Here is a 19,155-nt window from a genome sequence, read left to right as displayed (position 1 = left end):
GCCATATGTATACAGGCCACTGCTGGGGAAGAGATTGAAAGACCGGACCCAAAATACGGAGTCCAGTACTGCCACCATCTATTTCCAGGAGAAGTACAGGTTCAAATCTTCAAAAAGTTAAATGGAGATCTACGTATCAGTAGGGATGCCAAATAAGATGAAAGATTAGTTGTAAAAAGTAGGAGACTGCTGGACCTATAATATATTCAGGTTAAGGCAACATCCCATCATCCAACAGCTCTTCGCTAGAAGCCAAATAAGGCCGGAAAAAGAAGAATTGCCAAAGATTACTAAAGATTAATCACTGGCACTCACAATATGGCACAATTAAATATGAGGTGTCTGAAGCTGGCTATCATCAGCTTCTCTGAAGCAGTAATCTGCGAAAAAGAAAAGGGTATGCCTGACTGAGTTACTTCCTCTCGTTATACAACAGAAACCGCAGTTCCGCCCTTCACTCCTACCATTGACCAAATGGCAGTGCTCCGGAAGAACTATTCAGCAGCCCCTTGCTAACAAAACCTTCATGATTTTTGCAAAGGTAGCCCTAAATCTATCCTCCTCACTTTGGTGTCTGTACCTTTACCCTCCAGCCAAACAAATGCAGGCCTTCCACTTCCAGTGTCTGAGAAAGCCGTCCTCATCTTCCGTCTTGTGCCATGCCAAACCAGGGGCATCCAAGATGGAACCCACTGGCTTCAGAACCCACACTCCCTCCCACAGAGACTCCTATTACGGCACGTAATATCATGCACAAAACCTAGGAAACATGGTTGCCCTTTAAAGGGAATTGTTGATTCTCGTCAGCATATTGCAATTAGAAGTCTTCAGTATTTGATACTGGTGGTAAGTAAGCAAACACTATTTTTCCTTTAGAATTTGTGGTTGATGAAGGCTTATACCTATAGAGCACACTTTCCTTTGATCCCAACATTGTGGCCCTTTGTAAATCCCTCGCCGTTTCCAGGCTAAAACCCTAGTAACATTGTTGCTAAGTGCAACTCTTTTTCCCTTGTCCTCACTACTTTCAGTTTAGACTTTTTGCTATAGATTTTCTTAGGCTTCACAAAAATATCCCATTATCTGTTGCATTTAATTAACATTTAGCATTTGTTGTAGTAGTGTAGCCTGGTTTGTTTGTCTGTAGAGTGGCTCAGTAGGATTTTCTTTTGGTGCCCTTACAGATTTTAGCATTTGTTTTCAAGATATACATTGTACATGTTTTACTTGCTAGGTTTAAGCATTTCACTAGCTTTTTATTTGTATTTTTTGTTTTACTAAGACCTTGCCTAACTTGAACAAACCTTCGTTCATTACCTTTCCACGAGACACAGAGCCTCAAAAGATGGCAGCATTATATTATACAAATAATCCCTACCCACTTAGAAGATGACATATATCTTGTTATTTTTCTTCGGATACTTACTCCAAAGAACCTATAAATAATTTAAATATATAGTAATATTTAAATAATACCAGTCCACTGGCACATCAACTTAAAAGCTGTCATGATTTTTAAATCTTAATATTCATACCTCAGTCAGTATAAAAGTTAGAAGACACAATGGCTTTGGATAGCTCTCAAAGGTCAGACGTCTGCAAAAGGACTTTTGTGAATGTAAATATAGGGCAGATTTGACCTAGCTCCATGGGAAACCACTTGAGGTATTTTTGGGAAAGGATACTTTTCAATCCCCACGTTCATGTATAGTAATTATCAGTAACTTCTATTTGTTTAGTGCTTACATTACATTATCTGCCATTTTTACGTCTCGCGCCTAGCGGTGCAGTGTGCAGCGCGAGACATTTAGTAGCTAAAAATGGGGTTTCAGAGACTGCCATAAGAATCGCACACGCTCGTGCATGTGCTTTTCTTTTTGTGTCCCGCTATTGGCCTTTGCGTGCGTGTTTTTCACCAAGACAGCACGCAATAGGCCAAAGGTGGGCGCATAGCTCCGCCCTTGGCCTATTGGTGTCTATTACGCGCACGAAAGGCCATGTGGTTTCAGTTATCAGGCCCAGACACGGGCGAGATAATTGAAAGCACATGGCTCGCTGTGGCGCGCGCGCACCACTTGTTTTTCCTTTTACCCCGCTATACGCTCATAGGAGGGTAGCTGTTCCATTCAGAGGTTAGTTGGGCTTGCACTGTTCCAAGAGGCTTGCCCTGGTTCCGTGCACGCCAATATCAGGCCAAGTAGAGGTAATCAGTGACGCAGCGCCTGTTCGCAAAACAGTATTCCCATCCCAAGGCGCGCGCCGCAGGTTCTTCAAAACCCCGTGTGGTGTGGTGTGCCCGACAAAGGCTGCACTTAGTGGCCCGGGACCGCGTTTATATTGGCGCAAACCGAGGCTGCACTTAGTGGCCCGGAACCGCGTTTATATTAGCACAAACCGAGGCTGCACTTCGTGCCCCCGTACCGCGTTTATATTCTCTCAAACCAAAGCTGCATTTGCAAACCGAGCCGTAGTGATTGGATTTAATTTCTGATTTGCCTTATTCTTGGCGTTTTCCCCAATGATGGGCGTTGATGGACAGCGAAGAGCGGCAGAGCCAGTGGACGTCTCCAGCTTGTGCTGGCCAGGCCGTCTTCGCACGCCTACATCCTGCACTTAGCTACTGCTCATTAACCAGGTATCGGAGCAAAGCGACAAGCTGCCGGGCCACCGTAGGGATGCTGCATGCACCTGAATGTCACAGGGCCATGTAAGGAAACATTAACCCATTACCCTACCACTTTAAGATACCCACCGCGGCATTCACGGAGTGTAGTAAGTGTTACCCCAAGTAGTATAACCTTCTTCGCTCAATTCCTTATGCAGGGCTTGGACTGTGGGGCTGGAATGAAACGAATTTGGTAGTGCTGTTCACATTCCCAAAGGAGGCTTTCATAAACTGAATACTTCAAAAGAATGCAATTTGAACTAGTCTTTTCTGTTGCTTGACTGCTCCCCACCTGCATTCTCTGGGGTTTAAATCTTGTGTTGCTTTTGCGCCTACCCTCATTGCCTCTGTGTTGCCTCTAGTCTGCAGTTGTTTTTGCATCCCCACCTGTTTTGCATCAGCCTTTCCCCCACCCCGTCCATGTTGCTTCGCCGCTCCCCCACCAGCCTTCGTATTGCTTTCGCTCCCCTCTAGAAATATGAAAGTTGCAATTAGTACTGCTAGCTAATCTTGCATCAACATTTTTAACCACTTGCAGGTTATTTATGAGTAATGTTGGTGAATACAATTAAATAGCATTGCAGTAATGGACATGCAATAAAACAAGAGTTCTCAGAATGGTGATTTTTTAAGCAGGCGTAAACGAGTAAAGTACTCGCCTAACGCAGTGAAATTGATACAAACATGACTTGGCCACCTCCAGGACTTATTTAGTTTGAGTAAGTGTGTATCAATTATTAAACCAAGATGTTTAACCACAGGGGACTATGAAGAAGTAGTGCTCACATTTGGGGGCAAAAGCTGGCTGGATCCAGAGTAATATAGACATCAGTTTGGAGCTAAACAAAGAATAGTTTATAAATGTTTCGTTTTGTAAGCACACCTGTTTCTGAAGTTTTGAAACGATCATACACTTTATCTGATTCTAGATTTGAGGGAATTACATGTTTGCTTTTGTTGGGGCAATTCACCTAATAAAAAAACATTATTTAGCAGTCTTTCTAGTGTCGGAATGCAAACCTGTAAACACATTTTGGGAACATTACTTATAATAAGTAAAAGTAATCTGTTCCACTGGATATCACATTAAGAAAAACCAGCATTTGCAATGCAATAGGTCTCGCATTAGTAAAGTTTGAGCTATTGGTGTTGCATTATTTAGCACTGCTAATAGCTTAAACTTTAATAATGCGAAATGCAAATGCTTGTTATGTTGAGCCTGGGCAGCGCATGCGCTGCTCTGTGAGGCATGCTGTATTGAGGTATGGCATAGAAGCTCCACCCATTTCCCGCCCATCTTTTCAATTGGATCCTGTTACTGTCCTTGCGAAATTGTTGATTTTCATTTGTGAATAGACTCAGTAGTCCCTCCTTGGTACCGCCTTGTCTGCATTTGTAACCTCCCTTAACGATTGGACTTTTTACTTATGGTGGTACACAGTCTTCTTTATGAGTCAGTGAGCACTATTTTCTTTAATGATCTTCCCCTATTCCCCCCACGACATTTCAGCAGGCCGCCTGCTTTTATATTATTTGTTTTTAAATTGTAGTGCGGCCTGCTTTAACTAAAACGGCCAGGCTTATTTAATTTACAGCGCAAGCCACTTTCACTTTGGCGGGCAATCTTATTTAATTTATAACGCGGGTCGCTTTCACTTTAGCGGCAGTGCTTATTTATTTAGTTAACAGCGCGGGCCGGTTTCACTTTAGCAGCCACGCTACAGAGCCTTTTAAATTACATTTATTTGTTTTGCTTTAGGAGAAAACGCACTATACGCGCTTTCACTTTAATTTTGGCCGCACCCCGTTCTTTGAGCACTGCTCGCTGTAACCTGAATACGGCGAGCTGCGTCTAAAGTAGGGGGAGTGGCCACCATTAGCGTGGTCTCTCATTTGCAAGAGTTTGCGCTATTGGCATTAAAAATGACAATCTCTTTTATATATGTGTTGCTTTAAAAAGCACATCAATAAAAGGCATTGTCATTTATAAGCCCAATAGCTTAAAAGTTGGCAAATGCGACACCTATTGCATTGAAAATGCTTGTATTTATTTATCTGTAGTGAGCCATGTCATATGAGCTAAGTACAACTGCAAACGCTGTAAGCTTGTAAGAGGACACCTTCTAATTTAGCTTGTTTGCTTGTAGGTGAACACGGAAAATATGTTATTTAAAACAAAAATATGATGTGTTCGACTATCCGTGGATGCTTTTGAGTCCCCTCCAAGGTCAAAGCTTTTGTTTTGCATAGCATTAGAAATAAGCTTGGATGCAGTGGTCCCTTCATACCATATCTGCTTCCTATTCTGCCCCTTCCTCACCTTCTGACTCTTCATTCTATTGCCTCCCTGGTACTTGTATCTCTCCTCCCTATTTCCCTACCCGCAGCTTTGTGTCTGACAGTCAACAGTGCCTCCTTTGCTCCTCCCACAGTGACTCCTCCCTTTCTTCGGCACATCCATTCCATCGCTACTGTCAGTGAGCTCAACTATAAACTTGTCTATCCCGAGGCCTCTCTACATTTACCTCCAGGTGTTTTCCCATGCTCTTCCGAGCTGGCAATGGCGCTGACGACCTCACCACATAGGTGAGTGAATTCCACGGACATGGGATTCAGACCATTTGCGGGTACGCGGTACAACTTAGATAACTCTTGGCACTGCCACACACCCCTCCGCTTGACATTAAATGGCAATGCCTTTTATATATGTGTTGCTTTAAAAAACACATAAAAGTCATTGTCATTTACAATGCCAATAGCTTAAACACTCGCAAATGCGAGACCTATTGCATTGAAAATGCTTTTTCAGTATTGTAGAGAAAGTGTTAAACCTATATCATCCAAGTCTTTGCTATTTACTTTCGACCTCAGAAGGATGAAAGACTGATCATTATGTGGTTCTCTATGCCTTTCTGCAAACAAGGTTTTTCAGGGCATTCCATTGTCATGCCTTTGACAAAGCATTAGTAGAGGTACACAAAAAGGTTGCACCTACTATTGTTTCAAGTGCTACTTTGAATTTGAAGTATTTTGTTTGTTCAAATAACCTCTCCTGAACTCTAGCGATACATACTTCAGCCAACCATCTGGATGCACTGACCACTGCATCTGCTCTGTCGCCACGAGAAAAAACATGCATCACCTATCTGTGTCATGAGGGTGACTTTTAGACATTTATGGTATTTCAGATTTCAGGTAAAAGCCTTAAGCAAGTTGTTGTTTAACTTTTTCCTTTATGGGATTCCAGATCAACCAAATAAATGCACAGCAACATGCAGTATAGAAGGAGATCCTTGGTGAAGCTGTGAGTCCAGACATCAGCAAAACTAAAAGTCCAGGTTAATACAAAAGGTGGTAGTATATTTATTCAACTGGTGGGAGCATATGTTTTGTACTTAGTAAGTCAGCAAAAGGATGACCACTATGAAGTGGGGGTGTTTTACTTTATCTGGCAGAGCTGCACCTGAAAAGATGATTACTTTCCTGAAACTCCAGCCACCTCATGTTACTTGCATGGCTTGTGTAGCCAACTGTTGGGGTGCTTTACTCTTTGTTTCTCAACACATTTTGGTGATCTGAAGTACTGTAAAAGTAGCATATTGTTCAATCTGTTTTTGATGCTAGGTAGAAGAAAGGTGCTATAGGATGTTACTTGTTGTTTGATAGGGTTGGCTAACTCACTCAGATGTTCCTGTAAAGTTAACATCTGTGTTTAAAAAAAAAAAAAAAAAACGTTTTTCAGTTTGCTTACACATACAGAAACACAGTATGTCAACGTTTCAGAGGTACATTGTCCCAGTGTACAGCTGTTAAGAAATTACATCTTCTTGTCAACTACGTATACTTTGGTGTCATAAATTTGATCCACATAATAAAGAAGAAAACCGAAAACTATAGACACCGCCACAGGAAAATATTTTTGAGCCTAGCAGGAGGCGATGTAATTGTTAAAAAGTAAGGTAGTCGCGTGATGTTGAGCTTAGGGCAAGTGTGATTAAATGGGGATGGGCTTGTCCAAGATATTCTAGTGTCATCTTTGATACAGTCTTTGAAGGAGAAGATTAGCTCATTCACCCTTTTTTTCGGCCTCTTGGTGCCTGTAGACCTCCAGTATGTAGCACTAGAGTTTGGTCAGCATGTGGCGGCCAATGGCAACTGAGAGTCATTCCAGACTGTGTCCTAAAATGTTTGAACAAATGGGCAGTTCCAAAACATATGCTCAATGTCTGCAGCACCGCGGACAGTTAGAAGCAGCTGATGAATAGAGTGCTGATATGCTCTCCCGTCAGGTAAACTCTGTGGAGTAGATTATGTTGGATGTAGTAGAATCTACATTTTCAAGATGTTCCTGTGTGAAAGGGCGTCCAACATCTTGCTCCTATTTTACTCGAAGCTTAGCTATGGGAGGCAGGGTCGAATCCGGGAAGGCCCTGACAATCCAGGATATATAATCACACTACCGTAGATTGAGGGTCCTTAGGGAAAATTTTTAAAGACCCTACATATACATTCCCTAGTATATATTCAACAACAACAAGTATATCTAAAGTCTACAAATGCGTCAGTAAGCATAACTAATATGTCTCTCAGAATTAACCACTTCTGAGGACCTCCCGGGACTAGCTCTCGTGGGTGTCGAAGTACCGACGGAGAGTGCGGGGCCTCCTTCCAGAGCAGTCTGCCAGGTAGAGGTGAGGCAGGACTATCCTACATATGAGGATACCTGGGTATGCCCTGACTGATAAACACAAGCAGGAATACCGGTTTTGTATAATCTATTTTCATTTCCACTTAAAATATTGTTTTCACTAATTAGTGCAGCAGCATTATCACAGAGGTCCTGAAGAAAGCCGTGGATACACGGGTAGTGATCTCTAGGCTGAAACATGTCGACCACTTAGTGACAGTGGTTTTAAATCTATACCACTGGGCTGTTCTCTTTTTAACCCTGTCAGGTATTACACACTATTAAAATATTTTTTGTGATTATACCTAGATAGTTTTAGCATCACCATTTATATTGCACACAGCGCTGCACACCTCACTATACCCCAGCTCACTTTTGGGCTTACCATCCTATCCCTTACTACTTAAAACATCTCTGAGCTCCTTCCTTAAATTCTCTTGAAGTAGTAGCTCCCATTGTTGACTAGGCTTTCAACATTTGGTAAGGAGGACCCAAATGATGAAGCATGTCACCTTCGGGTGAGTGAGGGTTCTTATCCTTAAGGGATGTTCCCCCCTTCTTAATTGTACAATGTATAATAAATTTTGATGATTCACCAGTGGTTAATTCTGAGAGACATATTAGTTATGCTTACTGACGCATTTGTAGACTTTAGATATACTTGTTGTTGTTGAATCCAGGATATATGCCTTCTCCAATCAAGTACAATGTGTGAGTTAAGGGGTGTGAGGGTGGTCCTGTGTTGGTAATAACATCTGTGTGTTATTGTGTTTGGGAACTAAGTAAAATGGGTGAAGCATGAAATACAAATTTTGTTCAGCACCAAATGCGTAACCCTGTTTGCATGGGCAATACAGCGTAGCAGAAGGAAATTAGAAAAATAGACTGTTTCGAATTAAATATCAACCAGCCAATGACATGGAAAAGTGGCCTTCAGTATGCCCATCCTGACTCCCTTGCAAAAGTGGAGCTTGAAGGTAAAGCCACTTTTTCACTAGCCATCCTTTCATGAAAGCACAATCAGAACTATAATTGTACCAACATTACTTTAATAACCTAAGCGCCTATAGCATCCTAACCTTGACAGGACATTTACATTTCTTTTAAGCATCCATGGGAGGGATTTTACGTTCATAGATCCCTTAAGTCCGCGGGATTCCTTGTCATCTTGTAATCTTTTGATGGTTTTTTGTTTTTTTCAGGCCTAAAAGCAAAGTTCATCCTTCTCCAAGCAGTGATTGATTTTCCAAGCAGTGATTGATTGAATGATTTTTGTGTGGGAAAAGGATAGGACAACAGTGCAGCCCAGCCTTGTGCAAACATCTGATTGTGTGCTTGCAACTACTCAAGTGTGCATTAAAGTGCAGATGAAGACGGTCATCAAGACTGCGTCCTGCTCAGTTGAATTACAGTGTGCATGTCTGACTGATAGACCAATTCCTTTGAGTTTGAAGATTGGTTTCACAAGAAAATGAAACATAAAGAATGGACACAATTTTCTTACCGTCTTTGCTCACAACCGCCCTTTTCATTGCTTTAAGTCTCCTTTTCATTCATCCCTAATCTATCCCCTTGCCTCTCCTGTACTCCACAGCACTTTCGAGGTGGATAAAGGTGAAGCAAACAGCCTGACATTCTGAAATGTTAGCTTCCTCTCCACCCCATATCTTCCTGCATTCTTCCATGCACATGCAGGGCCTTAACGCTCCCCAAGGATGGTGTACTTGCAGCAGAAGCTACCATTGTATTAAACGAAGACATGGACAATGTGGCTTAAACGCACACATATACAGGAGCACACACACACGTATATACATGTATACACACACACAAAACAAACTCGCACATATAGATAGTACACAGTCACGCAAATAGTATTCCATGCTTATTTTTGTGCAGTTAGCAAGAACACTGATCTTTTTCAAGGACGGAAGAGTTTATTAAGAGTGGAGTCAGTGAAATAGGGCACTATACCATTTGCCAGCATCCAGTAAAAGACATGGGTAAGTGTAGGGTTTAAGGAACAACATTATTTATTGTGTTAGTTACATTTGTTTCTAGTATCCAGATTTTCGGTGGTTGTAAGTAGAAACATTTGGGCTCAGTGGCAGTAGCTGGGCCCACTGTTGCTCCATGGTTATTTTGCAAGGCCGGACTGTTTGTTATTTTTACACCCCAGCCTGCTCAGGCGGGAGATATATTTATAGACCTCTGATCCTGCCCAGATGCCAGGGGTCTGAGGTGGTCACTGAGGGCGGTGTTGGTGGTGGTGCTGTTGAAGGGGGAAGTTTAAACCCTTGCTTTAGTTTTGATCCGTTTCCAGGCTGCCTTACTGGATGGGGAGACATTTGCACAAGCTCTGGCCTGCCCACGTGTACATCTTCAGCCTTCCCCTTGTGCTGCTTTTTAGGTTTCGCCTTGCCGTAGCACTGCGCAGCAGTGCTCGCGCAGGCGAAATCTTTTAATCCTACAGTATGGGGCTTTGTCCCGCCTCTCCGTTCCATTGGCTAGCTCCATAAATGGAGGCTAGCCATTGGATGAGATTGGTTGTCAATCACTTTCCCCGTCAGGACGCGATTCGGGGGCGTTTTCGTGTCCTTTTTTAAGTGCCGCCCCTTTTGTCGTCATGCCTTTCTGGGCGTTTTTTGTTGTCGGATTGATTTTTTTCTGTTTGTATCTTTTATGTAATCCTAGTTATTGTGCCGTTGTTGTGCCTTGTTTACCCCCCCTCCCTCCCGTTGTCCGTGCCTTTGCCAGGAGTTAATTTTGCTGAATGAAAACAGATGGCGAGTCTTTGATCTCTACGGAGTGTCTTGCTCACGCTGTCTGCACGGGCCAGTCGGCTCTCTGATTGGTTGGCAACTACCAAATATACTTTGTGATTGGTGGACCTTGTCAGCCAATCAGAGAGCCTACTGGCGTGTACAGGGAGCATGAGCAAGACACGCTGTCGACTCGCTGTCCCAAGGGCGCATCGATGTTCACTCTCTCCAATCACTGCAGGAATCGCCACATCCGGGCCGGGAGCCTCAGGACCTCCGTGTTCTGCACTTCTGATGTCAGCAATTGGCCGCGCTGGGATTGGTGCAACTGCAGGGGCGTTGCCCGGCAACGAGGGGCTAGTCAGGAAGAGGAAACACGCTGAAGCCCAGTAAGTGCGAGGCGTCGCCAGGCAACCCGACCTCGCACCCACGAACCTACCTGCAGCTGAAGGAAGAGCCGCGCTTGGGACTGGAGGGGCTGAGTCCCTCCTCACCCGTGCAGCGCCAACGTGAGCGAAGTGCCCCTGTTCCTGGAGCTGCGCACTGATGAAGAGCTTCATCTCTACAGGTTACGCCCTCGGTGCGGGTTAAGCGCCGCTTTGGGAGGGTTGTGGCGGCACTTGATGGGTGTTTCCTCACTTCCTTCCCTCTACCGCTTACAGTATGAGCCACTGACATTGTCCTCCCTTCTTTGCATGTGCCGAAAAGACCCGAGCCTGAGAGAGCAATCCTGGGGCAGAAGACAACGAAGGGGCGAGCCGACGAATGACGGATAAAAGTGTCCCTATTGTTTAGTTCTTATGAATCACATTATGAGCAAGGTACTTGGCTCCTAAAAGTGAGCCGATCTCCGCAGGGTGAATTTCTAAGCAAACCATGCGACCGTAAAACAGCGGTAGAGTCTCCTCAGTGAAGAAGACTGTTCTAAAACACGGGGCTAATATTTCAGAATGGCAAGGGTGACCTTAGAGCTGAAGACTCGAGGTAAGCGCCATGTTGGATTGGGGGTTGTTTTTGCTTTATTTGAGTCTGACCTGCTGACTGTACTCCCAGGAGTAGCATAGCATTCCCAAACCGTAGTGGGGGTGGGCATGGCAGAACGGAAGTGTTGTAGAAGAAGCAGCTTCTTGGAAGTAAACACGGCGCCACCACCTTTCTGTGCTGCTGTGAGTACTGAGGGCGATCTAGAGGGGCATGCAGGTAAGTGACCAGCAGGATTAGGCCCCGGAAAACAGTGGACCATGGGTGTCCAGTTCCACAATGAATGTGTGTGGGGTTCTGTCTGTGTGTGGGGGGTTCTGTCTGTGTGTGTGTGGGGGGGGGTTCTGTCTGTGTGTGTGTGTGTGTGTGTGGGGTTCTGTCTGTGTGTGTGTGGGGTTCTGCCTGTGTGTGTGTGGGGTTCTGCCTGTCTGTGTGGGGGGTTCTGCCTGTGTGTGTGGGGGGTTCTGCCTGTGTGTGGGGGGGGTTCTGTCTGTGTGTGTGTGGGGGGTTCTGTCTGTGTGTGTGTGTGGGGGGTTCTGTCTGTGTGTGTGTGGGGGGTTCTGTGTTTGTGTGGTTCTGTGTGTGTGTGTGTGTGTGTGTGTGTGTGTGTATGGGTCTGTCTGTGTGTGTGTGGTTCTGTCTGTGTGTGTGTGTGTGTGGTTCTATCTGTGTGTGTGTGGTTCTGTGTGTGTGTGTGTGTGTGTGTGGTTCTGTCTGTGTGTGGGTGCATGTGTGGGTGCATGTGTGTTGCTCTGTGTGGGTGCAAATGCAATAGGTCTCGCATTTGCGAGAGATTAAGCTATTGGCATTGTAAATGACAATGCCATTTATTTATCTATTTTTAAAATCAACACATAAATAAAAATGTTGTCAATTACAATGCCAATAGCTCTAACTTTTGCAAAGGCGAGAACGTTGCATTGTAAATGCTTGTTTTTTTTTTTTTAGTAAATGTTTGATAACATTTGTTTTCGTTTTGAGAGCATGTCATCAATCCATTGTACATGTGTTTCAGTGTTTGTCTGTTTTTCACTATACGTTTTTAGGTCGAGCATGGGCAGCGCATGCACTGCTCTGGGAGGCATGCTGTATTTGGGTATGGACTTGAAGCTCCGCCCACTTTCTGCCCATATTTTTCATTGGCTTGTCATTTTCCTTTGTAAATATTGACTTTGATATGTTGATAGGTCCCTCCTTAGTATCTCCCTATCTTCTGTTGTTACCTCCCATGAGGACTGGCCCTTTTACATATGTCCTTACTCGAGAGCTTTCATTAGCATTTTGGAGAACTATTTCCTTAATTAAATTACACAGGTCTGCAGGACGCCAGCAATGGTGGCCACTTCTATGTGTTAGCAGCGCGCCATGCGTGCTGTCACTGCCCTTCCCCCAGCCCCCCCCCCCTCGCGGGACGCCGTCAATGGCTCACGCTTCTATGTGTTAGTAGCGCTATGAATGCTTGGCAAGTCTATTTTAGGCAGAAGATTCCAGGGCAAAGCTGCACTCTGCAGTGGTACATCCATTACGTGCCCGAAAGCTTGTGATTGTTTTGCATATTCGCCCTAGAAACACCGCAAGACTTTCCTATGAGCGGAAGAGAGAAAGCACAGCATTCACTCTGTTTCTACCTTCCAGGAACTACAAGAAATGCAGAATAAGTTTATCTAAGAGGGCTGAAATACTATAGCAATTATGGTAAAGGCAGGTGTTCTAACCATTGTGGTATTTATGTGGTGGGATGATGAGTGTGTTGAGAACCAAACAGCTTGACAACGAATTGAAAATTATAGGTGCATGTGAATAGCTCTTCAGTGGCTTTTTCCAATCAGTGAAGCTCATTATCAGACTGGGACTGTGCTAGAGAGCAAGAGTGTGCTTGTTGGAAAAGTGAACTAATTTTAGCCTGCATTAAGCTTTTAGGAGCTTTTTGAACACCATGCTCTCTGTAGAACAAACATTTGCAATGCAATAGGTCCCGCATTTTATTTATGTTTTGGGTTTTAAAACCTAAACAAAAAGCATTATTATTTAAAAATACTAATAGCTTAAACTCTTGCAAATGTGAGACTTATTGCATTGAAATAAAGGGCCTTCTCGACCGCTTGTTAGATTGTAAATATCAGATTAATAGACCGGCGTGCGTCGTCTTCAAAGTAGTGCAATGAAGAAGATGTGTAAGTGTTGTAAATTACACAGACACAAAGTGTGAAGTGAAAGTTACACATGATTCGAGCTAGAAACACTAACAAAGTGCTCAAACACCTTTCGCTCTATGACTACACTGTTGCGGCTTAGGAGGAGGAGGGGGGCTATTTTCTGCCCTGTCCATGATTTGAGTGTGCAGTGTGGCATTGCGTAATGCCATTGCTATCGTTTGCCTAATAAATACCCTAGCTGTAGTAGGTTTCACCTCCTGGTGCAGGGCAGGCTGTGCTTTATGGCAGGTATGGAGGGAGGGAGGGATGGACTTGATGGTGGTGGCATTGGTGGTGGTGGCATTGGTGGTGGTATAGTTGGTGGTGATATTGGTGGTGGTATTGTTGATGGTGAGATTGGTGGTGGTGGTATTGGTGATGGCATTGGTGGCATTAGTATTGGCGGTGGTATTGGTATTGGTGGTGGTGTTGCTGTGGTGGTGGTGGTGTTGCTGTGGTGGTGGTGGTATTGCTGGTGGTAGGGGGGTGGTATTGGTTGTGGTGGTGGTATTCATGGTAGTAGTTGTGGTGGTATTGGTGGTCTTGGTGGTGGTATTGGGGTTGGTCTTGGTGGATGTCTTGGTGGTGATCTTGGTGGTGGTGGTATTGGTGGTATTGCTGGTGGTGGATGTCTTGGTGGTATTGGGGGTAGTGGTGGTATTGGTGATGGTGGTAGTGGTATTGGTGGCGGTGGTATTGGTGGCGGTGGTATTGGTGGCGGTGGTATTGGTGGTGGTGTTACTGGTTGTGGTGGTATTGGGGTAGTATTGTTGGTGGCATTGGTGGTGGTATTGGTATTTGCGGTGGTATTGGTATTGGTGGTTGTTAGAAACGGGGTAGCGTGGCGTGGAGCGGGTTGGCTAAACCAGGAGCATTGTGTAAAGCATCTGCGCAGCACACTCACAGGCAACACACTAGGCACACTACAAAAGAGACTCCACACCAGGTTAGGTTAAAAAAACAGCATATGTATTATGCAGAACACGTTAGGGTATTATCACAGGTATGAACACAGTGCCAACTGACACCCAGCAATCACTTACATGGGGGAATATACAGGGCAGGGCCAAGCGGACCGCTGCCAGTACCATCACCCAAGTACAAAGATAGGGGTAGGACCGTCAGTATTAAATGTGAACCTGCTAGTACCTACTGGCAGGCCCCTGAACTTAGCGATATTTCCAGATGGGCATGAACATAAAGCATATACCACATTGGCACTAGGCATCAACATGTGGCCATAGAGGCAACATCGTCAGGGCGAAGGCATAACTTTAGGCATAAGAGTGTTGGGTATAAAACAAGAGCAGCACATTAGGCATACCCCAGTAGCGTAAATGCCTTAGGCACCGAACCAGTAGGCATAAATCATATTCTGCATCACGTTAGGCATAACCATATTAACATTGAGGGAACAGCATTGGCATGCGGCTTCTCCGTAGCATGAAAACACTAGGTCCAAAACCTGCATTAGCATGAACACGTTAGCGGAGGCCTGGATTGAAAACATTAGGCCTAGAACCAGTGGGCACAGGGTATAAAGCATGAGATTAGGCACAATGGCATGAAGCATCACCATAGGCGTAGAAAGACATTATGTACAGCCAACATAAGTCCCAGGGGCCATAAGCATATTCACATGGAGGCAATACTTCCAATAAGCATGAATGCAACAGTAGGTATAACAAAATATATCCTGCACCTCTCCTGGGGAATAAACATCTTGGGCATTAATCACATCCTGCGTAGTGTTGGGCATAATGAGCATGCAACCATAGTAGCAATGAATCATGAGGGGCAACAGGCCTCGCAAGTATACCCCCGGTGCGGAAAGCGCTAGGGCGGAAGGGTCTCTCACTCCTCTCTCGTTCCTCCTGAGGAATGCAATGCCCCCAAACATGCACTGGCACTACACGTGCCGCTGGAGCCCACCTTGGGCTCCAAAACCACCAGTGCCCATTAGGTGCAGCTGCCTACTGTCAGGCTGGGCAGCTGTGTACAGTACAATCGGTGCCGGTAAAGTTGGGCCCCTCTCGGGGGCTTGGTGATCAACCAGTAATGTGGCCCACAACGTAGCAGCTCCTCGCGCTCTCGCAGGGCAGCTGTGAGGCCAGCACGGGCACCACGGGGCCCTCAGTGCGGCCATCGACAATGTGTCCCAACTCCACCCCCCCCCACCAAGTTACCAACTGAGTCCCCTTCCACGGCCTCTCTAGGGACTCTGTAACTAGAAATATGCCCCCCAAATGGTGCAGCTGAGCAAATGTCACCGGGTTCGGTCGTGCCACCTGAAGCCTCACTCGGGCTCTAAGAATAATGTAGCCAAGCAGGGCAGCTGGGGGGGAAAAAAAACAGCATGACCACTCTGGACCTCTTCGAAGGACCAACGGGCGGGGGTGGGGGGGGTTCACCGACAATGTGCCCCGTTGCCCTCTCCAACCCCAGCTCCTCAATGGGCCCCACTCTCTGGGATCTCAGTGGAGCTGCTCCGGTCTCTGCTCCGTCCTCCGGCAGCTCTGCTCTTCTTGCTGGCGGGAGGCGGCTGCCGGAATGGGTGTACGCCGCTCTGGCTTCTCGGTGGCTGCGGGACTCTCTTCAGGTCACGGGAGCCCCACTCAGGAAGCACCTCGTCGGGCTTCACCTGGGCCCCCTCCTCGGACCCGGGGTTTCCCCAGGGAGCACGCGAGGCTCCGAACAACGGCCTCTAGGCCCCGCCCACCACCAGGCTTAGGCTTCCGGTCGCCGCAGGCAGAGCGGAGGCCCTCTACTTGTTCCCAGCAATTTTAAAGTGGAGGGTGGGCTCCCGCTAAATGGGTATAAAGACCGTGGGGTGTGCACCCACGGGAGAGCGCGAACATGCGGGATGGGCACCCACTTTTCTTTTTAATAAAACCACAACGCAGAGAACACTGGGTAGGCTTCCGCTAGGAAGGCATCAACGCGGGTGGGCTCCCGCAAAATTAGCATAGGGACCGCGGGGTGGGCTCCCGCTGGTTCAAATAAGCATAAAGCGCGGGATAGGCACCCTCGTAATGGCACAAATGTGGGGTTGGCACCCGCTCCTCCTGGAAACCCGGGGCTCTCCCTGGCTCACAGGAGCCCCACTTGGAAGGTATATTCTTCTCCTGGGGACACAACTAAGGAGGCACACAACAGCGGGGTGGGCTCCCGCTGTTTAAATGTGCAGGCTGGGGGGTAATCCCACACACTGGGGTTCCCTCGTAGCGCTTTGAAAGCCCAGCGTTGCAGGCGTCAGCTCCTCTTCACTAGCAGTCTGAATATAGCGCTCTCGAGGCGCTAGGTCCCAGGCAGGCAGTCAGGGTCCCACACCAGCAAGTAGCGCCCACGCTCCTCACCTCATGGAGTGCAAGCAACCGAATTGTGGCACTCACGAGGCGCTAGGGCAGGAGAGCAGGCAGGCAGTGCTGGCCAAGATCAGTGGTCAGTGGGCACTCATCGGTACAAGACAGCAGTTCCTAGGAACGGTCAACCCCCATAACGTGGCACTCGTCCTGGCACAGCAGTCTTCACTCCAGTAAAGGCTCTCACTGGCCCTGCTCCTCCTTATATACGCTCCTCACCCTACCTACTAGAAAGGGCCAGGAGCTTCTAGAAGGTTCCCTGGGGAACTGGTCCCAACTGGTTTTGAGGGAGGTGTAGAGCACCCTGTCTGCCAGGCTTCTCTCCAAAAGCTGGGGTGTGGGCACAGACCTACCCCAGGGGCGGAGTCAGCCTTGGGAACTCCAAACACTAGACCTGCAAACCACCTCAGGCAGGTGGCACAAAACACACAGACATGGTGACTGTTACAAGTGACATTTCGCCAACATTACAAATGAATCTGTGCCCACCATTGCGCAGCATTTAATATTTGCAGTTCACCCACATACCAAACATGGCATACATTTTCTCACCGGGGGGGGGGGGTGTTCCTAATGCAAACCCAGGGGAGGCAGAAAGCACACGCACTTTGCACTGCTAACCAGCGCCAAAGTGTCCAATATCCTGAACCCACCAATTCCATCCCAGCAAAAAGGCTAGGGGGAAGGCAAAACGTTTTGGGATGACCCTGCAAGCAGTGCCAAGTCCAACAGAGGTGGTGCTGGTTTTGGTGGTGGTGCTGGTTTTGGTGGTGGTGCTGGTTTTGGTGGTATTGGTGGTGGTTTTGGTGGTATTGGTGGTGGTATTGGTGGTGGTGGTGGTGGTGGTGGTTTTGGTGGTGGTGGTGGTGGTGGTATTGGTGTTGGTGGTATTGGTGGTGGTGCGATTGGTTGTGGTGGTGGTAGTGGTATTCTTAGTGGTAGTAGTTTAGGTGGTGGTGGTGGGATTGGTGGTGGTGGTATTGGCGGTGGGGATTGTCTTGGTGGTGGTAGTAGTGGTGGAGGTGGTGGTATCAGTGGCATAGCTAGGCCTTAGGCCGCCAGTGGCTGCCCCTGTCTTTGTCGCCCGTGGGGCCTGATAGAAGAGCAAGGGGGGGGGTGCTGACAATTCATGCGGCCACATGAGCCGCAGGTAAGAGTGGGTTGGTGAGTGTTTGAGGGTGTGCTGGCTGCATCGGCAGCAGGTAATAGCAGGGCCGGGCCACTGCCTCCAAAACTCCTGCCACCTAGGGCGGTCTGCCCCACCACCCCCTACCCTCCTAGCTACGCCACTGGGTGGTATTGGTGGTGGTGGTATTGGTGGTTGTGGTTTTGGTGGTGGTGATGGTGGTGGTGTTAATAAAACAGGCTTTTGAAAACAACCCGTCAGGTGGCTTTAGTGCAGATGACAAGTAACACAGATGTGCTATTGTCTGCTTCAGCCCATTAGCTCAGGATTATGTGCTACCTGGAATTTTCATGACTTAATTCGCTAATCATTTCTAACAGACACAAGATAATGCTGGGTAAAAGTGATTGAAAGCAGGCGCCCGTGTTATGGGGCGGCTGTGCTGCTTAAAAAAAACATGCGGTTTCAGCTGAAGCAGAGCATGTCCGTCCTGTAGGAAGAGAAACTCAATAAAGTAAATAGTGCTTACAGACTAAATACCAGGTCCTGTGTAACAACTGAAGTAAAAGGGCCAGTCGACATGGGCGGGTACAAATGAAGGAAAGGCCTTACTAAAGAGGGACTAACAAGCCTATTAACAAATCCTAAGGCAGCATTTACGAAACACAATGACACAAGCCAATGAAAAATATGGGAGGATCGTGGGCGCGGCTTCTCTCCCATACTCTACTACAGTAGCGTATGCGCGCTGCAACTAGGCTCAACCTAAAAACAGCTTGTAGGTTTATTAACAATAACAGTTATTCATACACAATAATGAATGAACTTTCCCCTGGTAGGCAACCAGATCACTTCATTAACTTAGTACAGGTATTATCTTTGCAGTATCGCTTCCTATCTACCATGCCTTCATTCATGCAGCAGTACATTCATCCTTTCCCTGTTATTTAATTTGCTCGCTTATACCCCCTGCGCGTACTATCTCGCTCCTGTGCCTCTACCATTTAGCCAGGGTGACCAACCGTCCGTAAATTTCTCGGACAGTCTGTAATTTCGGCCGTCTGTCCGTTGTCCGTGAAGGATTCTTTAACGGACGCCATTTGTCCGTCATTTTAACAGGGCACCGGTTGCCCCACCCTAAAGCCGGCACAGCTTGCACCCACCTCCCTTCTTCACTCCGATGCTGTTCCAAAGCTCCTCAGATACTCAGCAGCATTGGAGAGGCACAGCGGGATGGCAACCCTCACACCTCCAGCCCTTGATGACCTGTTAAGAGGTGCTTCGAAGGTGACTGAGAGGGAGGGGCTGCAGGTTCAGGAGCAGCGGCATCTATTCACATGCAAACAGCCCTGAATGCATCATGTCTCTGCTATTTAG

The 19,155-nt window shown here is 46.7% G+C and overlaps 1 protein-coding gene across 2 annotated transcripts in view; it reads left to right on the top strand.

Annotated features, from left to right (window-relative positions):
- Nucleotides 1–19,155, top strand: part of CCPG1 (cell cycle progression 1) — a 387,788-nt gene that overhangs the window by 67,538 nt on the left and 301,095 nt on the right. The window lies entirely within an intron of this gene.

The sequence above is a fragment of the Lissotriton helveticus genome, chromosome 3_2, assembly GCF_964261635.1.
Source record: "Lissotriton helveticus chromosome 3_2, aLisHel1.1, whole genome shotgun sequence".
NCBI classification, from domain to species: Eukaryota; Metazoa; Chordata; class Amphibia; order Caudata; family Salamandridae; genus Lissotriton; species Lissotriton helveticus.
The sequence above is the reverse complement of the archived record's forward strand: the minus strand, read 5'-3'. Positions and strand labels throughout refer to the sequence as shown.